Genomic DNA, 27,462 nt, shown 5'->3' on the forward strand with positions numbered 1-27,462 from the left:
CAAGGTTTCCTTCACTGCCTGGACTGGTGGCTTTCATGAGTGCTCATGCCAGTGCTCTTGTGTACATGGGAGCTGGTTCCTCTTCCAGCCATGGCAATCTCTTCCAACACCCTCAACTTAATTTTGCCCATGACTTTTAGGACACCCTGAGCACCAGAATGGAAGCCTGCATGGCAGCCAGTGGGGTCCAAGCAGCTGGTGGGTTTCCAGGCTCATGATTGCCATCCTTTGTTACTGGAAATACCCTTATTAGTTGATAATGCCGTGCACCCAACTACCTAACCTCAGGTCTGTTGGCTTTTTCAAGGCTGTGTTTTTTAAAAAACCCCTCCGAGTGCAGACTGCAAGCACCTTTCCCAATGCAGCACTCCTTGCTCTGCTCACAGCTGAAGGTAGTGCATGAAGATTCTGCACAAGCAGTGGGTTTGAGTGGAGAGCAGGACATGGGGCTGGAATCTCCTACAGCTCTTCAACCAGGCCAAGCAGGTGTATCTACACTGGCCACTCCCTTTCCCTGACCAAGAGCTGGTGGGAAGTAGGGTGCCCTGGATGGGGAGATCTGTGGGGTGTCCTGGCAGTCCCTTAAAACAACCATGCAGAACCTCCACTACTGAGGCACTTTCTCTGCAAAGAGAGGAGGTCAAAACTCACCTGGGAGGAGCATTGAGCCAAGCAGGCAGATTATGTGTCGTAGCAGGTATAAGCAGAGGCACTGCCAAATAACCAGGCAGACTTTAAGCCCTAGGATAATTAAGAGTCCTGTACTATAGAAATACCATAACTTTCAGCTTTCTTGTACTTTCTTCTCCCCTGGCTACACTCAGATACAAACTTTACATAGCACAGACAAACAACACAACAGCCTTCTCTTATTCTCACTCTTGATTCTTAAAAGCAAAAAACCAAAAATTCAAGTTACTCTACCTCACCAAAGAGTGAATGAGAGAGATCCCCCATACAAAGTGTTTCTCCCAATCCTCTGGTATTAGTGAGGCACAGTCCTGCCACCGGGGTATGAGGTTTAGCAGCTGTTTGCAAAGTTTCCCCCTGGACCATGGTTCATATTTCAAGCACCTCTCAGAGGCCACAGGTCTGAGACACAGTTTTGAGTCTTGTCTAGTTAGCTTTTAAGTCTGACTTGCTATGAAGAAGGGTGACGGAAAAGATGGATCAAAAACATGACCTTGACAAAGGAGGTGCACCTTGGTTCACTTCAAATCCTTGAAAGCCTGTTACTGAATGTAAAAAAACTGCCTAAAACCCCCCAGAAAAACCCAGTAATAAAAAGCAGCTAATGTAGGCAATTTTTCTGGCCAAAAATTAAGGCACTGGAAGGCAGACTTTTTAATGGCTATCATTCCTCCTGTGTTATTTGAAGATCCCCTTGTAAACGGGAATCCTGGGTCTGTTTTGCCATCTGTTCCCTCTACTCCTGCCTAGGAATCCTGAACGGGTATTTATTGTATATGCAGGTTCAGTGAGGCCCACTTACTATAAACAAATACTGCATGAAATATGGTGGGGCCAGCTTTTTCTACAGTGCCTGTATTTATGAGGAAACAGTATAAAAACAAATATGTAATCTGGAAATAAACCTGTTAAACGAATAAAAAGTCCTATGGAGCAAAACATAATGATTAGCAGAGCCATTCAGGGAAAGACCCTGTTAAAGGAACACATCTGCTGTCATCCACTTTGCTTTTCCCCCCTGATAAAAATCCATTTAGAAGCAGCCATCAGAAAATCATGGGGGAAGGGACGGCAAGAAGGAGGAGATGATCCAACCTAAAAGCTACAAAGCCGACCATGGCACTTTTGCTGGTTCTTGAAATGCCTCTTGAGTTCTGCACCCTGCTGTCCACCAAATATAATCTATGTTATTTACAGCATGTACTTGGTACAGATTATAGTCACTCGGCTGAAGGGGGAGAAAAAGGGAACAAGAAGTAATAATAAAATGGGAAAAAAAAAAGAGCAGGAAAGCAATTGAAGGCCAGCATACTGCGCTGAACAAAGATTCAAATAAGGAACTTGCAGTGCAACATGTTTGTGCACACATGCATAGAAAATCATATTCTGCTTTTGACCAATTGCACAGAGCAAAAACACGGGTTATGCAGAAGAGCAGCACAAAATAAACCTGCTATGGAAATATAACTCAGTCATGACCTCTGATTGCCAGCTTCTCCCATGCGCAGCATCGCTGACTCAGAGACAGGAAGTGCTATTCTAGCTACCTGTTCTTACTCACTCTGTATTTACAGACCTCAAGTAAAATCACAACCTGCTCCACACCCACGTCACCCCACCCACACAGCCAAAGCCAGCTACAGATGGGCAAGGAGTTGCACTTGTTGTCACACTCTCTCCCCATGATTTACATTTGCTCCAAGATGTTTTGGGTATTTCCCGTCTCAGTTTCTGCTTTCCACTGTGGGTTGCCTGACCCTCCCCATGGAACCGGTTATTTACACTCCAGTCTCTACCGACAACGCAAACAAAGCAGGTACAAGCTGATGCAACTCTGGAAAGTGCTGTACCAAACACTGATGCAACCCCCTGGAGAGCTGCGATTACTCCCCCAGAGTGTGTGGGACGAGGATGCCCTGCTTGCTCTCCTCTTGACTCTTGCTTTCACCTTTGCCTGCCAGCACAAAACCTGACGTCACTCTGGAACTCACATCTTCCCAGTCTGTGGCTTGTAAGAGCTCTGGTTGTGCCCTCTCGCCAACTGTTCCCAGGTGAAAGCATTACAGACAATGTGCTTTTCCTTCGTCACGCGTGTGACTTCACGGCCAAACTGAAGTGCATTGCCTTGCTCCTGTTTTTAGCATCAGGGTTGTTTTTCCTCTTGCCCATCAATCAAAGTAAAGCAATAAAACCTTCACCCTCATAGCAAGGAGGACAGCACCCGAGCATTGACTAGAGAGATGAGCAGCAGATGATGGGCCCGTGGCTTCGCTTCCCCATCCAAAGCATGGAATAACGTGTCACGTAGCATAATTTGAGTACTAATTGGCAAAACAAGCATAATAATTTGCTTGAACATGCACTATGATGCTGATGTACTCTTTGCAAATTATTAACTAGCATTGACTTGCTGTCTTCAGTGTATGGGAGCTATGCCTAAAAGCTTAATGCATTTATATCACTATAGTTACTACTACTGCTTACTGACACACTTTAGTATTTTTATTGCTTTTTCATAGCTGACATGATTCTGATGGTATGTAATTAAATATTTTACAAAGATAGGGTCTGATCCGACAACCTTTATGCACATGAATAACCTCATTATGTTCAGTGCCTCTACTCATGTACCCAAAGCAGTCAAAGCTGGGTTCCTGCTGCTACAAAAATAACTTTTTTCCCGTTCTGTATTCATCTTCTAGGATTTTGATGGAATTAATTGGGGGGGGGCCGGCCGCGGCAAGACCCTTAAAACTCCTTCACATTTATTTTGTGCATTGAAACTTTCACATAGGATTTAAAGAAACTACAAGGACACCATCGTGGCAGTTATGCTTAGCCAGGGATGGAAAGAAGTAAGAGTTGTTGTTTTGTCAGAGACTGAAAGACATACTGCTTTTTTGCCAGCCTATCTCTCAGTGTGGTTTCTTGAGACTGATTAAGAGTTGGAAGGGGAGTTTTTTTTTCAAGTATTCACAACTTGCTATAAAGTGCGGTGTATGTCAGGCATGAGGGGGATTGCCCAAATGTTTTTTTCTTTCTATTACCTGCAAAACATGTCCCAGTCACATGCTTCCTTCAAACTGATAACACATGTAAAATGCTCATGCACCAGTATCTTACAAGGCTGGGAATATCCTGCTCCCCACTGACATATTTACATGTTCATAGGGACATTTTGCTTGGCTCCAGCAAGAAGCAAATCTGACCCAAAGCTAGACTGGGAGCTGAAGACCTTACTTCATTTTAAAACCAGCTTTTCAAGTTTGGATTCAGATCTTCAGCTTACAGGCAGACTTGTCCCAGCTGCATTGTCATCCTGGAACCTAGTGCAACACATTGCTACCCATCCAGAAGAGCAAAAACAGTCAGGAAGGAGGAAAAAGGTACCGGTGGCTCTTGGGATTTGAAGGCTTGGATTCATTTAAGAGAGATATAAATAAAATATTGCAGCCATAACTAAAACAGAGGCAAAAAAAGAGGGCATCTGGGCCCCTGTGAATCCCAGGTAAAACACAACCCTTAACAAAACTTGGCACTTTCCAATGCCTCTGCAGCTGAATGAAGGTATTTTTCTGGTTTTCCCACAGCAGGGAATGCAGGAAGGCTCTGAAATCAACCAGCAAGACTCTCTGGTCATTTTATGCACACACCCTTACTTTACTACTTCACAGACCCCTGAAAAAGTCTCTCTCCCATCTTTGGGCAGAAAGCAAACCAAGTACAAGTTTCTGAAAACAAACAGGCTCTTTAAATTAAAGTCTACGAAATTATTAGCCTTGTATGAGAGCCAATATGTTTCATAGTTACACCTAATCTGTGACTAAGAGGGATTAACCCCAACCACAGCTGAGCCCAGGCAGGAGAAGGACAGCCAACCTGGCTTTTGGGGAGCTCCGCTGGATGAGCAGCTTTGAGCATCACTGAATTGCAAGCCATGACAGGAGGTGAAACTTTTTTGGCACACAAACTGCAGGAGACCTTCAGTGTCTGGACAGGAGTACAAAGACCTTTACCAGTCCTGTTCCCACAGCAGGGGTCACACCGCAGGTGAATCCCATCACCAGTCCAACCTAAAGTTAAACTCCAGTCATGGCAATGATCACAAATGTGTTTTGAGGCTCAAACTGAAAGGAAAAGAACAAAAAGTTGCTTATAAATGATCTGATGCAGCAGTCCCAGCCTGCCAGCTGTACAGTAAGGGAGCATTACCTTGCCCATCAGTTAAGCCCAGAGAGGGGATGCTCCTTTTGAAATTCATCATCCTTGAACAGCTGGGCTCTCTTCCTCCACCATCAACTGTTTTTCCAGGATCTGTTTAGAAAAATCAAGTCTACCACTCCCCTTCTAGCTTGCCTATCTCTATATTCTGGTTGGTGTGGGCAAATAAGGCTGTCAGACCTGCATCTCCTCTCTTTCCCTCCCTTCTGGATAGAGCGCAAGTTTGGGTTTCAAGTCTGCTTTCCTTGGACTGACATGCTCTGCCAAGATGCCATAAGGGACATAATCAAGAGCACTGAAATGGCAGGAGAAAGCTGATCCCACATGACACATGGGGGAAAGGCAACACACACCAAGGCCTCTGGAAAACAGACTCCTTCCTGGCTTTCCTGCTATGTGCACATTTATGAGGTTTGAATAAAATTCAGCTGAAGCATGCAGGCCAACGACTGCTTGTCCAAAATTAACTCAGTTGCTGGACTTTTGTCCATTTAAGAGTCACCTGATCCCTCTCTGTGTTTCCTAGGTTAAGCCCTGTCAGCATCTGAAATGCCTCAAGTAGCATTAACCCTTCTGATGGCACTGCAATGTTGGGTGAACTTTTCAAAAAACTTTTTAAAGCATGATAAAAACACACAGATCAAGACACTCCAGTGACCCCAGCACACGGATGGCTTACAGCCCTTTGACTAGTCAGGAATGGCACTTAAGAGAAGCGGAAGTGGGCAGTTAATGAGACACAAGGTTTACTTGCCCATGTGCACCTATGAACATGAACATACGGATTTCTTTTTTCTTTTCTTTCTTGACCCCTGAGAAGGGGCATCAGACTTGAAAGTTGCCACCTGGTTTTTGTGATTATCTCTCCATTTAGGGATTAAACAACACCCAAACCCATGTGCACGTGTTTTTCTGTCGCAAATAAGCAGCGCAGACAGTTGCAAACCAAGGAGATGTGTGTGTGAAAGAGGATTTCTAGTCACCCAGGGAAAAAGAAATAAAGGGATGAGTCTAGACCTGCCAAACAGCTGGTTAAACTTCAGAGCTCAGTTTAAGAGTGTTCTGAGGCTTGTCTATCCACAGCAGAAAAAGCACTTTCTCCTCTGCCTGCCTTTGTTTTTGCACAGCTCCCCCCCCCACCAAAGGCTGTAAGCTGCTCCATGCAGCAAGATCAAGACTTGTCTCCTCACATGAGTGAGAAAACAGCATGTTTATAAACACTGGCTTTGGAGAGAGGTACAGGGCCTGGTCAGACGAGTGCTCAAATGCTTTTAATGTGTTACCACTCCTTTTTCTCAGCTGTTGCTGGCTACTCCCATCCCCCTGGGCCTGTACACACTGCTAACCCATTGCGGTGCAACCTGCGGTGGGGTTGTTGAGCCCATCTCGGCACAGCGCCAACCCACCACTGCCTTCACCTTGGCTGGGATCCTGAGAAGAGGCTGCAACACCTATTAATCATAAACCCTGTTGATTAAATCCACCTAGCTATTTCACTCAGCTACAAGCAGGGGCGAGGGCCGTCCTGCAAGCAGCTGTGTCCTGTAGTCCAGTTGCCTGGCCATGCACATGAAGCCAAGGAAAGAACTGGATCTTCATCTATGTTTAATTTGCTGCTGGTCATGGGATTTCCACCTGCATGTCACCATGGTCTGACATTGCCAAGTGTGAGATTTTTCAGGATGACAGGAGAAGCTGAAAACTTCCACCAAGCCCTGAGGAAGCCTATTAAATCCTTCACTGAACATAGGCAGGGGTGAGTAAGGGAGGACAGACCCTGTTCCTGTGCTGCAGACACCCTGTTTCATGCCCTGGGAAAAGGGTATGTCAGGATCTCAAGCACAAGTCCAGAGCTGTTTACAAAATGAAAAGCAAAGCTCCCTTGAACATCTTTGTTTCTATTCTTAACCACAGTTTCATTTGCATTGATGTTTCCTGACCAGTTCTCTCCTCAAAATAATTGATGGGGAAAAGATCAAGAGATGTAATTAAAAGAGAAACAAACAGAAAACAAAGGGAAGAGGGTAAATGGGCATGTGACTTCGGGTCAGGGAAGGAAGAGGAGCAGGTGGTGGAACTGATGAGGGAGATTTAATGAACTGCAATTGACTTCAAATAACAAAGGAGGAGGAACCTAATCCTACTGTTGGATCTGTACACATATGGACTTACCATAACAAATGGTAATCAATCCATCAGCCTTAAATTAAAGATAAGGTGGGCAGGAAGGAAGGGATGGAATTTATTCTCTCCTTCCCATTCCTCCCCCCACCAAACTAAATCTGTTTGCATGTGTCCATGTCTTTGTTGTCAGAATTAGCATCTGTCATCTCTCCATTCTCAACCAAAGCAGTCACCTTCCCACGCTTCACTACGCCACTGTGGGCAGGCCCCTTTAGAAGCTTTCCCAGGAATTCAGGATCCTGGTTATCCTGATTCTGCAGTGTATTTCACTTGACACTGATCAAGGCTCAGCGGCCTCAGAAATATGCTTGTAGGACTCCACGTGTAAACGCTCGCTGAGCTTTAATCAAATGCACATCACAGAGAGTCCTTCATGACAGAAAGCAGAACCACCAGTCCTCAGACCTGCCAAGAAGAGTCTCATCTGCAATACAAGCATTTTTCCTCTTTTGTATCATTTTGGCCCTCGCTTTCTCATTCTAGAACAAGCTGCAGAAATATTCCGGGGTTTATATCTTATCTCCTTGTTTCAAGCTGAAGGCAAGTTCACTAGGTTTTCTAAATATATACCCAGGTTTTATGAATCCTCATGAAGTTTTCTAGGATAAAGTTTCTATTTTAAGGTCTGGATGATCCAAAGAGAGCTGCACAGTTGGACACCCCTTTCCCACACATTCAGGCAAGCATGTCTATGCACATGCTTTTCTTTGCCAGATTTGCCCTGCATTTGGCCTGGCAGGAAATTTCTCCCAAATAAAATGCTTCTAACCCGGTGTCTCCATGGTCACCAACTAGTATGTATTTCTCCTTGAGCCATAGGCAGCAAATGTATGAGCAATTCATGACGATCACCATTTATACATGTTTAAAAGAGTGAAAGTTTGTTATTTCCAGGGTAATATCAGGAGCTAGGAAATATAGTTTTCTGTTCTTGCCATAACCTTACCATGTAATTTCCCAGCATGTTTCATACTTCAGTATATTCCAGTTATTCCAGAAAGACACTGCCAGTTGAGCTGAGAGGTGGTAGAGAAGAGGTGCTCAGACATGCAGAATGAGACCTATATGGAGCTGCATTGTGGGACAAGGGCTGGGTGCCCAGGAGAGTCTGGAGCTGGCAGAGGGAATGTATGGAGCCCTTTATTTCCAGAGGCATTTCCACCACAGCTACTATTTGAACAAAGCATTTGTCAAGTCAAATAATTCAATCAGATCTCCCAAGGACAGGACAGGGCAGGCACAGCTGGACAAGGACACGATGTGAGCCCTGACCCATCAAATCAGGAAAGGGGGAAGAGGCAAGAAAACAGAAATTTGTGAAATACTCACCAAAGTTAAATTCTTCTCCCTATTTACAGCTCTGCAAGAGGAGCAGGAAGGACAAAACCCAAGCACCACTTTAACTGTAATCTTTCCCATTTCCCTGCTGGCTCAGGTCCTCTTAATCTGTGCATTGACACCTGATGTTCCAGCTTCATAGCAGCTGAGGAGCCCCCAACAGAAGCACCACTGGGGTTACCCAAGCAGAGAGGAGCGTCCCTCATCCACCACACGCCAGCAAGCACTCAGCCCTCTCAGTGGGGACATCCTAGCCTGAGCAGGTCCCCCATGCTGTTCCTACCTGGCCATCAGGAGAGGGGCTTGGTCTGTTGGGTGGGAGTCATGGGAATTTGGAATACTGCAAGCACACACCAAGGAAGCACAGTCAAACACTCAGCAAGTGCTAAACCACAACACTGTTGTAGCTGGGTGATCTAGCTTTTGCAGGGTTGTCCGTCATTGTTTTTGTTGTCTCAGTCTTGGGGACAGGGAATACCAGTGACAGAGAACACCTGCTCTCTTCACAGAATAAGCTGAGTTGGAAGGGAGCCACAAGGATCATCAAGCCAAACTCCTGGCCCTGCACAGCACCATCCCCAAGAGTCACACCATGTGCCCAAGAGTATTGTCCAAATGCTTCTTTAACTCTATCAGGCATCTTATCTTTGTGTCAGGAATAACCTGATGTCATAGGTTAGCAAGCATAGTCCCGGAAGGGATGTCCTTGCTAAGGGGTGCTTACAGTTTCCTCTGGGACCCAATAGAACCTATCAGCTGGCCAGTTTGAATATGGACAATTCTCTAAGCCACTTAAAGTTGTGACCACCTCTGTGATCCACACTTAAGAATAGGCAAACTCCCCCCCAAGTTCTCTCTCGTTTCCAGCGCTGGCACAGGTGGCTGCAGGGCCCGAGCAGGGCCCAGTGGGCCCGGCCAGGCCCTGCTTGGGCCAGGCCGGGCCACGACCATCCTGAAGCCATGGACCTGTTCCAGCCGTGGAACCCCCCCCACTGCCTTGCCGTGGGCAGCCGGAGCGGCTCGGCTCTCCCCCCTCTCCACTGCGATAAGAAAAATTCAACATTCCAGCTGCAAAGCTGCAAGGCCAAGGTGAGATTAACCCTTTTATTGCTGTGAAGAGCCGAAAACCTGAGGGAAGAGAGAGAGGAGATGCTTAAAGCTGAAATTCTGTTGTGAAGCTATGATATATCAGAGTATCCTGTTGTAATTCCATGAAGATATGGGGGGGTGGAGTGTTCAACTCGTAAGCAAAAGCACCTGCGCTGAGATGGGCAGATGCTGACGCAGCTGTAATTTCATGAGAAGTTTGGACAGGGAGAGATGAACCAGATGAGGACTTTTGCTCCAAACGGGAAAGGAGAAAACCTCAGTCCCTAGAGATGCTCCCAGAGATAGTCCTAACGATGAAGATGATGAAGACCCTTTGCTCCCAGGGAAGGAGAAGGGCCTCTGTTCTTGTTTCTGAATGGCTCAACCTTAAAATTGTACCCCAAAAACCTTCAAGAGTAGACCCTCGAAAGCAGTTGCGGGAAAAGCTGCAAGTCGGGGGAAAGGACTCACACGCAGGCAGAGAGACTCCTCTTCCTAAATGGACTGAACAATATTTGGAAGTGGGCGGCTGTCTCGTTGTGATAATGTTTTCATAGCATGAGCAAGAAGAGACTTCTCTTTCTAAATGGACTGAACAAGGTTATTATGGAAGTGGTAAACAGACTGAACATCTCAAGGGTTGTCTTTTTACATTGTCCGTGGGAGAAGGGAGGAAGGTGGGGGGAGGAGGAGAGTTCTGAAGGTGGTATAATTTTTTTTTTTCACCTCTTTTAGGTCTGTTAATAAACTTCTTTATATTCTTTCAAGTTTGGTGCCTGCTTTGCATTTCTCCTAATTCTTATCTCACAGAGGATAAACAGTGATGAGTATTTTGGACCAAACCACTACACCTGAGCACATTGCTGCCAAGCAGCAGGATCATCTGCCATCTTGTTTTTGTTTCGGCGGCCACACGAGACTGAGTTGAACACCTTTAATGTGTTAACCACCTTCTCTTCTTTTGTACTTCTGTTGCTAATATTGTTGCTGTTGCTGTGCATTTCTTATTCCACTGCTGCTTGCTTTCAGTAAATTGTTAACCTCAGACCAGAGCCTGCCTTCGTCCCTCTCACTGGAGGGAGGCAGGAGGAAGGGGGAGTGACTTATTTGGGGTTTAATTCCCAGCTGTTTTTTTAAACCACCACCCATGTCCTAAATGACACTGCACCTGGAACATAGATTTGCACTGCATGGGTGTGTTCACTGCTCTTCACGTACCATGTGGGCTGACGGAGAGCTGATATGGCATACCCCATAACCCCCTCCAGGAGAGCATGATGAGGGCTGCCTGCCCCGCGCTGCAGCCTCCTGCATTCCAATCTCATTTTGCTTCCACCAAAGGGGACGGATCCCCTCAGCCCACTGAAATGTGACCATAGAGCATCCCAAGAAGTATCACTTATCACCACTGGCTCTTAAGAAGACAGATATTTTCCAACAAGAGCACAGCAGAGAATCACTCCCCTGCTCCCACAGGAACAAACACCAGGAGAGGGACTCCTGGAGGAGCCATCAGACACATCTCCCCATGCACACATTAGTAAGTCACCACCTCACCACTCTCTGCTCTCTTCAGTTGGCAACCACAATTTTTCTCAGACTTTTTACTAGAGAGCTTCTTCTCTTGCTTATTGTTCATTGGGAGCCTGAAGCAAAGTGTGTCATTGGCAAAGGAGGAGGGAAGAGGTCAAAGTGAAGCTTGGTGGTGCACAATTCCTCTCTCAGTCTGGCAGTTTGGGGATCTCTCTTGTCTTCTTTTCACCTATGAAAACCTGGCTGCTCTCCACAGCATAATATAGCAACAGGGAAAAGAGAGGAAGAAGGCTTAACTTTTATTTATTTTAGTGCAATCATTAGGATTATGTCAGGGGGAAAAAGCATTAATACATAATCTTTTCCCTGTGCTATACAACACTGGCTGCTTTTAATTTAGAATTAAATTGAAACACTCACTCAGAACAGCTTTGAACAGCAGCCAAGGCCTTCTCTTGTGTTGTGTGAGCAGCTGGGTAGCCTTTCCACTCTCTTTTTGGTCCATAGTGCCCCTTTTTGAGACCTGTGCTGAGGGTTGGTCACTGAAGATATTTGTCACCCTTCCTCAAGTGCCAAGGGTCCCCCTGGCTTGGAGCTGGCACCCCAGCCAAGACAGAGGGGGAGGCCCAAAGCATGTGAGTGAAGCCCCCAGGAGACTGAACTTCAGCAAATAAAGCTGCACAGCTACAAGTATTTCACAAATTAAAGCAAGAAGGGACATATTAAAAAGCACACTGAAAAGCACATTTCTTAAAAATGGTAAGTAGCAGTGATTTATGTTTTTTTCTCAACAGCACAGTGTTTTGTATGCTTTGTCGCACACGATGGGGCAAGTTCATACAAGGAGGTTTAGAGGTATAAACAAGACAGACAAGGCTGGGTGGAGTAAAGCCAAATTTAGTTAAGTGAACTGGTCATCCTGTTTTGTTCATACAATAAGCCTGCTCCAGATGGTTCTCACCAAGCTGATGAGAAATGTGCCCTGGTTCATTCCCTGTTCATTTTAATCTATATAAATACTAGGTTTTGTCAGGCTAAAGAATCCAGTGCAGACTCAAGCGCTTTCCTTAATTATTGGTATTCACAGAAAGAAAGAGTAAGTTTAAAGGAGGGGGGAAAGAGATTGCCACCCTTTCAGTGCTGCTGTGAAGGGAGCTCTGCGTATCACAACAGGTGCAAAGGCCACTCACAAAAACAGAAGCAGTTCAACACTGAAAGGCTAAGAAATTACTTATTCTCTTTGTCAGCTGCTCATACAAGCAGGGTAAAGGCTACTTGGAAGGAAAGAGAGAGGGTAAAAAGAAGGGTTAATGTTTGTGAAAGAAAGAGAGAAAGGAAGAAAGAAAAAAATATGAAGTACACAAGCCCGCAGGTTGGCAGGAGACTCTGGAAGATATATTGACCTTAAAAAATATAGATAAAAAAAAAAAAAAAAAGCAGAAACAAAACTACATCTCCTGACAGAGCAGGAATGAGCAGCACCAGCAGGCTGGGGACTGGGGGAAATTTTAACAGTCTACCACTCCAGTTGAATGGTGAGGGGAACAATGCCTGCTGAAAGCACAGCATTCCTGCCCTTGCACCCCCACAGAAAGGGGCTGTACAGGTCTTTCTGATGACTCTCTCTAATTACATGTTCTTGTGTATGGCAATTCATGGCCAGTTCTGAGAACGTCCTCATTCCTTGTCAGAAGGGTGATTTGTATACCACACCTAGAGAGTCAACATACTGGGGAAAAAAGTTATGTTAAGAAAAAAGAAAGCAAGCTCCTCTGATGAGGAGCCCACAGTTTTCAGGGTTACTGTTATCCCTTGGGTTCTTAACTGGGTTTAATTCTTTCACCCTTTCTCTTTCAAAATAAGGCATCAGACACAAAGGAAACTAGAATTTCATTTTATAACACCCCTCTGTTAATCCCTAGATCTCTCTCAAGTACTGCATAAATTTCACCCTCTCTTCCTGGAGCTCACAGAGGTTGTTTAACACCTGGCACATCTTATTTTCCAAGAACGATGGTAGTGTTTATTTTAACCCAGCCTGGGATGATGTGCAAACCAGCCATGACTGTTAGATGCTAAGTGTTCCCAGAACCAGATGGTCAAACCTTCCTCTTTTAAGACAGCTGACTCAAAAACATAAAAGAAAACACCAAAAATGAAAACAATCATCAATGACAACATCAAAATACACCCTGTGGTGGGGAATAAAATATTTCAATGTTGGCACTGTGAGACAGATAGAAACTCAGAGGAAAGAGAGTGTTTGATTTCCAGACCCTGAAAGTTAAACGTGCAAAGGAGGGAACTCGCTCATCAGGAAGTTTCCACCGGTGGAAGGTAACAGGAGGAATTCCCTAGCTTAAATATGACAGATGTTCGTACCTCTGCTCCCCAGAAGCAGTAAAAACCCCCTGTGGCTATTCTGACTGCCCTGCTAAATGAATGGAGAGTTAAGAGTACTAATAAAGCACAGTGATGCGAGTTGCCACTGCCTGCACCTGCAGGTTCTCTGGTAGCCACTTCTGGCTTCACAGTTTACAGTCTAATGCAAAGCACTTCATTTTAGCACCATGAATAGTCTCTTGCCTTCCTCGTAGTTCTCCTCTCCTTCCTAGGCCTCTTCCATTCACAACTAGTCCTTATTTAATTGGGCTGCTTTGCTCTAAGCCACTGAGGGGGCATTGCTGGCACACACTGCACCTTTTGCACAACCAAACTTGCCTATGACAGGTTTGAGGCAGTGCAGGGTTTCTGTTCACAAAGCTGCTCCAGCCTAACTCAGCTGAGAAATTCTACGTTGAAGGTTAAATCAGTCCAACATCAGGGTTCAGGCAATCCTGTTTATGTACAGCTGACAGTTTGGTTCTGTTTTAATAGCACCAGCTCCTTCCCTCCTTGACTGGGGAAAAAAAAAAAAAATCAATGTATATTTTCACACCGCTGTAATTAAAATGAAAAATAATTTTAAAAAAAATCCACATCAGGTTATGGGCAGAAACAAACAAGATGACACGATGCCACAAAACAGCCTGTGAAATTCCCACACAAAGGTGTAAATGTAGAGCACATAGAATCATAGAATGTTAAGGAATTGGAAGGGGCCCTAAAGATCATCTAGTTCCAACCCTCCTGCCATGGACAGGAACACTTCGCACTAGACCAGGATGCTTAAGGCCTTATCCAATCTGGCTTTGAACACTGCCAGGGTTGGGACATCCACAAACTCTCTGGGCAACCTGTTCCAGTGTCTCACCATCCTCACAGCAAGGAATTTCTTTCTAATCTCTAACCTAAATTTCCCCTCTTTCAATTTGTACCCATTAGTCCTTGTTCTCTCACTACATTTCCTAATGAAGAGTCCTTCTCTGGCTTCCCTGTAGACCCCTTCAGATACTGGAAGGTTGTTACCTCCACAAAACCTTCACTTCTCCAGACTGCACAGCCCCAGCATTCTCAGCCTTTGTAGGGCAGTGGCTGGCATGCAGGCTCTCATCCTGGTAGACATGAGGTAGCTTTTCCTTCTTCCACTGTCTCTCACGTCTCTAGAGGAGAACAGACACACAAACTGCCTAAGGACCCTAAAAACCCCAATCAATTTCTTGTTAACCATCCTAAGAAATAGAGAGCCATGCAAAACCAAGAGATGCCTGTATGCTTTTCACCAACTACTTTTCCTTAACTTTACTACTAATATTCTGTAAGGAATATATGATACTGACATGAAAAGACTTTGTGAATATTTCAAGAAAGACAGAAAGCCCATTTCAAACATTACAAGGAGAGGAAGGGCTTCAGCCTTTTCCAGAGTTTCTCATGCAATTTCCTACAGTTCTTAAAAATTGTAAAGTCACAGTTAAAGGATATGTGCTCTGTAAAATGATATAATCATTTCGGTTGGAAAAGACTTCTAAGATCAAATCCAACCATTAACTAAGAACTGCCAAGTCCACCATTAAACCATATCCTTAAGAACCACATCAACATGTCTTTTAAATTTCTCCAGGGATGGTGACTCCACTACATCTCTGGGCAGCCTGTTCTCCCACTCCTGTGTCTGTACTATTGCAAACTTCATCTAAACATAGGACTAGATTTAACAGAAAAGATCATTTACAAGGCTGTTTATACTTGAGCTAAAATCAGGTTTCGAACTAAGTTAAACTGCAAAGATTAAATGCACAGCCAAGGCCTCAGTGCCTTATGGCACTAGGTTGAGTCAGATCCAGTCACATCAAAGAGTTTTGCATAAGGCTGTTAAGACTCACTGCTGCTCACAGCTATATGGCACCACAGGTAGAAAACCTGAGTTCTGCACCTCCTTCTGCAAGTAAGCATTCACAGATGGTCACAGCAGAAATAATTTCATACCTTTATGAAGTATATCAAGATGCATTGTCATTTAAAAACAAGTCCCCCAGTGCACGTCAGGGAAATAGCACAACACAAAAAGTTTAGTAGACCATGCTGTTGAATATGTAATGTCTGCTCTGGACTGGCGATGTTCTTGATGTCGGCAAATTCCCCTGGACAACAGGACTGTAAGATTCTTGCCACCTCTAGACACTGACACAAAATAGATGTTTAATGTCTCGTGCCTGGTACACATAGCACTCATTCATCAATGTCCCATATGCTGAAAAGTATTTTCTGTGCTAATTCGCAAGGACGGCTGTTAATCCGCCATCCCTTACGAACCTCAGCAAAATCCACGTAGCTTCTAGTCAGGCATACTTCAGAAAATATTTGTCCTCTCTGCACTGAGATTGAGAGAGACGTTCAAGGGAAGGGGTGACAGAAATACTGGAAGCCTAGCAGGGCTTGGGTAAAACCTCAGAAATCCTGTAAGGACGTGATAGAAGCCACAAGCCCTACACTGAGGAGAAGGACTGGTAATTAAAACCTTGATACAGCAAGTCATTTGAGTTTATTTAAATAGGTACTTAAAGATAAACGCAAAGCATTTTACTCAAACATTTTGAGGAATATGATCCTTAAGAAAGATTAACAAGTCTTTAATAACACTTGTGTTATGAAATGTCATTATAATCAAGCAGTAAATCAATAGTACAGTAGCACATGCTGCAGATCACAAGGGCTGTGTTTTGTGGAACAAAAGAAAGGGTGACCTCCTCATACTCTGTGACAGTGATACATGTTATATATACCTACACCTTTCAAACAGTGACATTTTTGGTACCTCTAGTCACCCGTGAGGCCATCTGGCTACATGGGAAGGGGTAGCAATTTTTTGCTTTGAATTACACAACCTTCCAAGCAGGTTAAATGCAGGACCCATCTCTGCCAAAGGCTGCCTACACCAGTGTGCTCTCTCGCTTCACATTACAGCTCCCCTGGCCTCCTCCCCATGCAGCAGCAGTGGTCAGACCTGGCTCAAGGCTGCTTGGAGTGCTTGGGGGCAGATGAGTCACAGAGCTCCCCCAGCTCAGAGCTGCAAGGAGCCAGCTGTGCCCATGTCAAAGAGCCAGAGGGCCAGTGGAGAGGGGTAAGGGCAGAAATACAGGAGCAGAGATTTAGCCTAAACTGGAGCTGTCAGAGCTACATCCTGGTGAGTGAGATAATACATGCATTTCTCCTGCCTGGCCCAGACTGAATTAGCACATCTGGGGCCCACATTTACTGCTGCTTTGGAGCACCTCTGCCATTAACACTAAAAACATATCCTGGAGGACATCAGGGCTTGAGATGAAGGAGGTGAGAGGGGAAATAAGACACCTTTCCTCCCCCTTCACCTTGTTCCTCCCTCCTCCCACATGGCTCTGAAACACTTTGCAACTTGAATGCTGTCAATCTCCGTATGGGAGAAATGTATTTATAGAAACCCCACTGCTATGGCTCAGTGCTTTTATGGAACCAGATGTCGGAGGACATGAAGTTGATAAAATAAAGTACAGTCCAAGAAAAAGGGTCAAAATTATCTGCTGCCAGCAGTGAGAATTACTGCTTTTCCAACTTCCATGGAACAGTGCCAGTTTACCTCAGCGAGAAGTGGGGTTGGCAAGCAGGTACTGACGTGAATAATTAGGCTGAGTAAGCTGTCTGACCAAGAAGACATCTGCCCTTCACAGGAGAGATTTTTCTGGAAAGGGTTAATGCCTTCTCCTTTGAATTACTGTGTGGCAGATGCAGATGACATCAGATTTTCGGCCATACTGTTTTATATCAGCATACACGAAGCATCCAGGGAAGACTAAGCACTACTTGAGACTATAATCAGAGCAATGGTCAACATTATCACAATAAATAACATCATTAAGAGATTTCTTGATATTATGGTTGTGTTTAAAAATAGGGATATCTTCAAAATATCGGGGTATATGCAGATGGAGCAAAAGCAACAAGGCCTCAGACACCTTTCTGGTAATCAACCCACAAGGAACACACAGATCTCAGGTACACATGTGAAACTCACCTGCTTTTAACTAAAGCCAGCAGCTCAGGAAGATGCCAGGGTATGTAACCAAAGGATCCATATAGCTGTATTTTGGCACTATGCAGCAAAGCCGAGGAGAAGTAGGTTAATTAAAATTTGTGTGTCATTTCCATTTCCTCTGCATGTCTACAAGACTGTTTATTCTCACCATCTGAAAGAGATTCTCACCATCTGAAAGAGATATTAATTGCTGCTCTTGGTTTGTGAGAATAAACACTACAAGAGATCAAGTTCCCTAGTGAAGCCTTCTCAGTTTTGCTTTTAAACCCCAATGGAACAGCTTGAAAGGGCTGCTTTTATCTGCACAGCAATTGGCTTAAGATGCAAGCCTAGGGTGAAGTCCATTACCAATTGTCCACCAAAATTTTGTTGACAAAGACTACATCAGCATTTGCTGTCCCTTTCTATCAGTCACAGCTCAATGTAGTAAGAAGATTTTGTCCATAGATTAGGTTTAGGCTATTTACTTCAAATAACCCCCTTTCTTCATCGCTTGCGCCAGCACTATGGTAGTTGAAGGGATTAGGGGCAGGTTGGACCCCAAAACAAGATCTTGCAACCTGGAGAGACACAGTATGGATAGAATGCATATCTTAGCTCATCAGTATTTCAACATTGGTGCAGCATCAATGCTGACACAAGGTCTGACAAAGACTGTGCTGCTGCACAGCTCATGGTCCATCTTGGAGCTTGCTTGTCTCCTGCCAACATAACACCTTGCAGTAGCAGAGAGCGCACAGTTTGGTGGCGATTTCTACCCCCATACCAGAGATCACTGGGTGGTGCAGTCAGTGCCAGTCCAAAGCTAGTATAGTACCCGTGACTGGTTTGATGTCGGCATCACTTCCATTGTGTCTGTAGGGGTGTTTTTTAAGTCCTGGGTGCTTAGACTTGTAGAGCCTGACAGCGTTTTTTGATGTGAATGTTTCCCCTTTGCCAACATCACTTCTTTCCAGGCCTTCAAAGCAACTACAGCAAAAAACAATAATGTGTTTCAGCTGGATGGGCAATGTCAGTCCCTCAACTCCAGGAACATGAGGCCAACAAAACCAGACAAAATACAAAACAAGGTGCAACCTGCCTACTGTTAGACCCCAATCCACCTTACAATGATGCTCATGTTCATTGGAGGCTGGGTGGAAATGGTAAGGTTGGGGTATGGAATAATACACCCACAGATATCATGGGTCCTGGCAGAGGGCTGATCTGCAGCCCTGTGACATGCCACTGAAAAAAATGCAATAGGAGAAATTAGTGTCCAAGGTAAAGTGAGATGCTGTAGAGTGAAATACAATTCTTGTAGGTTTTAACCAGCCCAAAGACGTACTATGTGTGTGCTAATGAACCATCCAGCTGACAGCAGGAGAGAAGCTATATCCAACAGGCCAAAAAAGTTAGGTTACACTATTCATAGACCATTGTGTTTCACAGAGATTTAACAAGGAACACCCATATTACAGAACAGGGAGCAGCAGGGGATGAAGAAGACTAGATAGCTCTTCAGCAACAGAATGAAGGTTAGACGAAAGAAACCTATGGAGGACTATGCTGCTCATGCAGGAGAGTAAGGAAGCTCTGGCAAGTGTGCATCTTTGACAGGTGTTTCACCTTCTGGAAGAGTTTTGGCAGGGCTGTGGATCAGGCTTGTATTATTTTCAAAAATGAAACATCACTACCAAATAGTTGGAAGAAGTGCATGAAAAACAAACAAAATATATTTTTAAAATTCATCTGACACTTGCCTATGAATGTAAAAATTCAAAAGTTGGTTGTGCAGTACCTGTTAGCCACTTGAGTTACATGTGGTGTGGATGAAACAGATATCAACTAAGCATACAGAAAAGGAATTACTGCGGTATACTTTCAGCCAAAATTTCTAGAAAAGTGACAGAGACTATAAGGAATGAATTTCTAAGAAGAGACAGTCTGAGAATACTTCTCGGCTAATGGTATTTCTTTTGTCTCTCAACCAGTTATTCACCTGAACACTTTAGCTCTCAAGAGATCTAGAGTGATGCAAAAAACTTACCTCTCTTGCAGCATCTGTTTACAAAAGCTGTACCTGCTGCAGAGACATCACAAGAAAACAAATTTGGCTTCAGTGCTAATTTGCTCACAGTAAGTATCACTTGAGACAAAAGCTAGCTAGACCTGGAGTAATAGATGGCAATCTCCATAAATGTATCCAAACTAAATACTTCAGCAACACTGAAAGGCTGTGAAAACTCATGAGAAAATACACAGAAGTTAGAGTATCATCTTTTGGGTGTTTCTGGGTATATTCAAGGTATATTCAGGGTCTTCTCTCTCCCATTCTTTGGGGTACCTAGACTACATTCACTTTATGCAAAGCCCAAATGTTAGACTGCTGCTTTACAAGTCACCCCTATTTTCTTGCATATATTGCCTTCCTAGTACTGCAAAAATATTAGGCTGACTTGATGGGGTGGGGAAACAGTACTTTTTATCCACCTCTGACCCACAAGAAATGAATGAGATTGTTGCCACTGACTTAAAGACAGTGGGAAGACGCTCTTACTGAGAAATAAAGAGTTGTATTATATTTGGGCACATGTACCTTTGTTACACTGCCAGCATGAATTGCTGCAACTCTCCTGGGTCTATTTCTAATACAAACACATAAGCCAGCACTATCAAATGCAAACAATGACAATTTAAAAACCCTAATGAATCCTTAGGCTTATGAGTAAAAGGGAGCACATCAGTGATTTGCTAATCGATGCATGGACCCCCTTGTGAAATGCTAGGGTGTCTCCGGAAACTCATCATGTATATTTGAATTTTCCCCAAAAAGTTTTGGCCATACGACATTTTGAGAATATGTAACATATTTATCCCTACACCTTACAACAGTGCAACTGGCATTATTGGCAGCACAGTAATCAGATACTAAATCCTATCCATCACTTTGGAAATGTCACTCTAATACCAGCACAATGGCTCCAACGCACAGCCTCCCCTAGAGATACTCTAGCCCTTGTACAAACAGATATCTCGAAAACTCACTTCTGAAAATTCCATTTCACCTCAAGGCAAATTTGTGTTTATTTATTGTTATCTTTAGGGTATCACAGATAGTCATGCTTTTTTCTTTTTTTTTTTTTTTTTAAACCATGACACCTTTGTCCCCTAGAAATGATCATGCTCTGAATTATCCCAGTCCACAGAGACAGTGGTGGTCACCTGAAAGCCAAAACAGACACGACATTTCCAGAGTCCCTTCCCTTAAAGCTCCTGATTGATGAGCACAGTTACTTACATGACTGCAAGGCGTGCTGCAACAAAACATATTTTCCCCCTTGACCAGTGAAACATCTCAGCTTGCCCCCAGGTGTCTGTAGACACCAGTCCTACACCCATCAGAGCAATATTGTATGCATGGCAAAACTCCAACAAAGAGCACCAGGAGCAAGGTTAAATATCAGTCAGGGAGGTGCAACACCAAATAAAAGGTGAGATCCAGTGGGAAGGGAAAGATTACAGCAGTGCAGAATCCTGGGGTGCTCCTGTTACACACACATCCTGAGAGCTCCTCTGTGCTTTTGGTTTTAATTAGCATTTGTTAACATATGGAGATATTTACCCAGAAGGAAGGTCGGTGGAACGGTTAGCAGAAACAGCCTCTCCCCCTTTCCCCCATCCCCTTCCCACTGGGGCACAGGGGCCAGTGCTCCAGCTGGTATAAATCTGTGGTACTCTGCTGATTTACACCAGCTGAGCATCTGGCATCAAGACATTTCCGATTGTTTATAAAAAGAAGAGCAATGTGGTGTGCTACTTATAAATCTCTCTCCCGAGCCAAGGCTGTGGTCCTCACCGGTGTCCTGTTTGGCCGTGTTGCCCCATCCCATCACATGGACACAGTCAGGCCCACTCCTGGCCACTGTCACCTGGAGAAAACAGGCACAGGATCCTCTCTCACATCAAATCTGCACAAAATGGAGGTGGGAGAGGAGAGATGAAAAATCCCTGCTCCTTCCCCCAGCCACACATGGAGGATTAGTTAGCCAGTGTTTATAAATTGCCCTGAAGGGGTCAAGTGCAGGAGTGATTGGTGTCAGCTTCTCAGCACCACATTTAACAGTTGGCCAAGGGTTACTTTTAATTTCTCTTAATAACTGAACAAATGGGAGCTGGTGTCCAGTCTTTGGCTTGCAAGGGCAAGGCTTGGCCCTGTGCTGCCATCCCCTATGGTGCAGGAGGCATCATCTGGTCCTGGACAGGTCCTGGGAAGAGGCAGGACAGCCAGCAGAGAACACCCACTTCCAGCCCCACTGCACCCCACCTCACCCTGTGCTTGCTCAGCTTTCTGTCCCCTTAACTTAATGCAGGGGGCTGTCTTTGCCCCTGAGCCTGGTGGGACTGGTGTGTGCAGGGGAAGGAGCATTTGGGCTTGCTCTCCCCAGTCCTCACCACCTTCCATGGCTTAAGCCATGTTCCCACCGCAGCTATTTCAGTTCCATTCATACCTGCAGTTCCTGTTAGCATTTTCCACAGGGACAAGTGGCAGGAAGGTGGACCATGCCCTTTGCTTTCTTGCAGACCACATTTGTGCCTTTGCACCGATGTTGTTCCCAATCTTTGCCTTGTTTTATTGAAGAAAAAGTTATTCCCTTTATAGCAGCTAAGAAATGTTCTTCAAAATTGTCCAGCACTCACGTCTTCAGGCTAATTTGGCTTCTAAACTGACTTGAATTCCCTTTCTTGTCTGTCCTTTATAAGGAAAGTCTGAAATTTATACTATACATATTTCATTTATATTTAAAACTGCATTAGTTTCAAATATAGTTTCAGTGAGAAGGAAATTGAAATAAAATTTTATATTATAGAAATATTTTTGCATTATGGAAATATTGTGCTGATCCTTCTGCACTCTTGTGACAAAAATGACTAAGCCAGGATAACATAAGATCACCCATCTGGCAGCAACCACTGCCTCTGAGACAGAAGAGGAGGAATCGTCTTAGGTGAGAGCAATGAAAGAACAATAATTTACTCTGCCACAGTGGAAATGGTCAGTCTGGATGGTGCCACAGCTGACCATGGGGCCAGGAGATAGCCCCTGTCACAGTGGTAGCAGATCTTGTCATGGGTAAATCTGGGAAAGAACAAGAACCTGAACCTGCAGCCACCCCATCTTCTCCAAGGCCACCAGAGCAACTTCGTGCAGCTCTCCTGTGGACAGAAAGCCAAGGTATCACCTTCCCTCTGGGTCTCATGATACTGGGGCAGCTACACACTGCCAAAGGTGGCATCACAATGCTGACCACATCACTTTATCAGTCTTGCTTCCTCAGAGAGGCAGCAAGATATTTGGCTTTAAAGCACGTAAGGGTGCAGCCTCAGCCCTGTGTCTCCTGATGTCGTTGGGAGTTTTGCCGCTGGCTTTAACAACCAGGCAGTCGGGGGGTGGGGGGGGGGTGTCACTGTGTGGTGCTTAAGCAGCCCCTCTGGAATCACAGCCCTAGACTGCAATTAGTGCTGATTTATTCTGGGTGACTATAGTTCAACACAGACCAGTACTGGTCTGGCTGCCACAATTCGTCCTTGAGATTTGCCAGTAAAGGCAGCAATTCTTTTGATCTTTCTAACAGAGAAAACTGCAGAGCATACAATCAGCCTCTCTTTCTTCCCCACTGCCATTTGGATATGACTGCAAGTAGTCTGAGGGGAAGTTCGGCTTGGAGCAGACTGCTCCTCCAGTCCTGCTGCCCACAAAAAGTCGGAGGATTTAAATGCTCCCAACTCTACCCCTGAACATGTCAGATATGTGTGAAAAAGATCTTGAAATAAGAGCGAGGGTATTGCCTGGGGCAGAAAGGATGGGGTGATAGAGGAACTCGTGGTATCATTTGACTGTAAAGCAAATTGTTCTACGTAGATAGCACAGCTCGGTCTAGCAGGAATCAAGGCATGACTGAAATTATTGTCTATGACCAAGCACACAGCAGGGTGAGCAGAGAGCCCAAATCTGTCCTTCCAGCTCCTTTCACTTGGAACTGCTTGTTTGCTGCTCCTCCGGTGCAGATCAGAGGGGGCCACGGCTGGGCTGCACTGCACCAGCTCTGGGCAAACACAGTAGCAAGTGCTAAGCAGGATACAAAGAACACCGTCTGCAGGAAAGGGGGGCTATCCAGGACATGTATCCTGTACAAAGGATCCACTGAGATGGTGGTCATTTATTCAGGCTGTCCATTGTCCTTGTCCTTTGAGGTGTTTTCTGTGTGCCACTAGGCACTCATTCAAGCTGCAGACAAGATGTGATCACATGACAATAGTCCCTGTAATGACAACTTTTCTAGGCTGAGACTGAGGGATGGAAAGCCCCTTCTGAAGAGGGACAGGTGGAAAAAGAAGCCACCATCCCAAGCAGGGGGTTAGGCAGCGAGGCTTGAACAGAAGCACAGCCACAGGAGTGGGGTGTGAGCTCCTGCAGCAAACTCACAGCAAATCATTCCTGTCCTCCCGCCCCCCAATATGGTCGTGATTATTGAAAAGCGGGGGAATACCAGCCGTGACATCTGTACAAACACGCCACAGGAAACCAAACTGCAAAGACATCAGCAATCAAGACCAGACTCTTGGTTTGTTTGTTCAGATATCAATACCCACTAAAGACAGCCCTGACCACGGCTGTAATTGGCGCAGCAGCGATGGCTCCCAGGGCAGTGGGGAAGGTGAATAGGCCAAGGTGGGCAAAGAGCAAACCTGGTCCCTCTGGGATCCCCTACTGTTTCAAGAACAACTTGTGAACTGTTGTGGAGCAGGGCATAACTAAATTAGTCTGGGGAAGAGACGTGTCACACAAACATGTCCTGGTCAGTGTCATTCACTGGCATTTTCACTTGACATTCATCCTGAATTCAAGCCAGGAAGCTGCCAGAGGAACCATTCAGCTACAAGCTCTTCTCTCTCCTCCTGAAAACATCAAATAACCAAAACATCACTCACAACCAGAACTGTGCCAGCTGTTCCTCATGAGTCGTGCAAAATACACAGCACACTTTTCCCACCAACAATGATAAAAGGTTGGATTGTTTGTTTGTCCGTTTGCCTCAATGTTTAAACATTTGTCCTATAGGGAATTTCTTCTTTGGAGGTTAAAATAATGAAAGAGACCAGAATCTTTTTAAGAGTTCACCTAACACGGATCAAATGCTCTGTTCTTGAATCTTGGATGCCAGTTAAACATCATACTTACTATAAGACACCCATTTATAATGCAAACATTAGCATTTAGCACACATTTGCTCAGAAAAAACAAGCCCATGCAAACTGCAAATATCTCAACTTCAAAAAATCCAGGAGAGTCTCTTTTAAAAACCTCCAGGAGGAGACTTCCTTTAATTCTCTGAGTGCCTTGAAGTCATACACAAATTACCAAGCACATAGTATGAGTAAACTGAATAGCTTAAGAGGTGCATGTGGTCTCATTCACATGGGGGGCAAGGGGGGAAGAACCCTGGCTTTCTGCATTAGAAGACAATGCAAAAAAACCCAAACCCTAACAATAAGGCTGCAGCACACTTTCCTTCAGGGGTCTTCCACTATCCCAGACATCCTAAAAATAAGGGGGAAATTCTACCTTTTCTTCTTTCATCCACACAGAAGAAAATCGTCTGTTCTGCATATTGTATGTCTATAAAATGCATCAAGCATTACCACATACAGGCATGAAATATGTGATAAGATTAATAATAACAATACATATTTGTTGCTAGAAATGCATTCTTTTGCATCAAGACCGCAAGTAAGTTAACTACTTCGGCAAATATTTAAGAACATCCTGAAAACAATGGGACTTGGGTGCTTTGCCTCACTGGGCCCTCAAGACATAAATATGAGCTTTTATTTTATCAGCTCCCAAAATCAAGAAAATAGTGAGCAAATGTAGAATTCACCAGATTTCACCAGATTCCACTACACCAGAAACAGGGACACTCATTGAAACCAGCAACAGTTTAAAACAGAGAAGAAAAACTCAGGTTTTTACACAGCAGGTAATGAATTTCTGGAATATGTCCCCGCCTTGTCTTCTTTCCTGCCTCTCGTGGGATAGAAGCAATGCTGCTTATCTGTTAAACTTTCCCAAATTTTAGCTATCGTCATTCTTTAAAGTAGGGAAACTTGCACAGCCAAGGAAGGAAATCTACCTTCTGCAGAGAGAAATGTGGAAAGCTGAGTCACTTCAAGAACTAAAAAAATAGTGAAAAATAGATACAATAATATTTGTCTCCTGTTTTGGATGCAGGGAAAGGAACCTAAAAATAATAACAACAACAAACCCTAAAACCAGTTTGCTCTAGTTATGATAATCCAGGCATAACATTTATATGAGAACATAAAATACAGCACACAGCTGTAAGTAAAACAATATGTGTGTTCCTGAATAATGGGAAAATAGCTTGCCAATAAGGATGTATTTTGAGCAAATGAAAGATGACCTGGAACTGACTCTGGAGTAACAACTTGATTACTTATAAAAATAGGAGGTAAGGGAAGAGAAAAAAGTAGAGGAAGCAGTGGTTGGGAAGAGCTTATGTTATGTGGTATTTGATGTATTTACTTTGAAAAGTTTCCTTTTGATGAATAATAAAAACAATGCTGTAACAGCCATCTTCATGCCAAAAAATAAGATCGGCTACGGATTTTACAGCTAATGTGGCTCTACTCACCCAGATTCTTCATGTCAGAAGGCCACGTTTAAGCTCAGATGGTGAAACTGAAGCAAAAGAGATTGAATAAAGAATGACTCTGGAGGTGAAGGGAGAGAAGAGCATGTGGCACAGCTCCTTGAGAAAGATCTTACTGGCTCTCCAGCCTGCAAATTGTTTCCATGCTGGTGCACAGCAACATACTAGTGTGCCTTGGAAGAAACCCAACACACTTCCCAGCTAACGCATTTCTTTCTTTCAATATCCAAGGTGAGCTCTGTGTTCATAAAAGCAGAAGATTGCCAGGCTTGTTGGCTGAAGCAATCCACCACCACCCATGAGGCATTTAGCCTTCAGGCTTTAGGTCCTGGCAGAGCTGCCAGGTATGTGGAAGGGGAAATGCAACCCCACGCCAGGTTATTGCTGGGAAAGCTTGTTCTGTAAACTTGCAATGTATGTGGGAGGAGTGTTGTGATGCAGGGCCCTGGAAAAAGCCATAGGTGAATGGTAGCACATTCCTCTGTATCTACCCAAGTGATTAATGGCAAGACTCCCCCGCCTTGTCTGAGCTCCTCAGCCCTCATCCTAAGGAGGTCTCTGTGACTCCCTGGACTCTTGTCTTTCTGCTGGTGCCAAAGGCAGTGGTAATTTCTGGAACAGAACTGGTATAAAGCAAGAGAAAGAAGTAGAATCAATGCATTTTACACTAGTTTTGAGCTTCTTTAGAGTTAAAAAAAACTTGTGGGCTTCTTTCAACCTGTACTTGCACGCTGTGATTTCACCCCTGTGAAATAAACACCACTCTTATCCTTGTCCTTCTTTCCAATATGTGTGACCTTTTCCCTTTGCTGGTTCTCTCCGCTTCTGGGTCTCTCTCTCCATCCTTCTGGGACATTTCCTAAATTTTAAATACCAGCCTAAAAGTCCTCCTCTTTAGTTGCTGAAGAGCACAGTATTGAGGTCAATTGCAATGTATTCCTGCCTAGCTCAAAAGCTGAGGGACTTCCTTGAGAACTACTTCAGACAATTGCTTTCACAGCAATGAAGGAGAAAACTTCAGGCCTTGTCCTGATTTCCAGCTAATCCAACCTTACATGAAAGCTCCCTGTGACGCACAAATAAATATTTACTATACGAATTTAAGCAACATTTCCTGCTTTGCAAAAACAAAGTTAGTGTTTGAGCTGGGCTTTCTGTCAAGTAGGTTTCTGATATACAGTGCTTATTATGGCATCCTGACAGGTTTCTTCTTCACTTTCTCAGCAGGACTTGTTCACAGGA

The sequence above is a fragment of the Corvus kubaryi genome, unplaced genomic scaffold, assembly GCF_017639235.1.
Source record: "Corvus kubaryi isolate FWS band 111438036 unplaced genomic scaffold, C.kubaryi_AGA036_p1.0 69, whole genome shotgun sequence".
Classification (NCBI taxonomy): domain Eukaryota; kingdom Metazoa; phylum Chordata; class Aves; order Passeriformes; family Corvidae; genus Corvus; species Corvus kubaryi.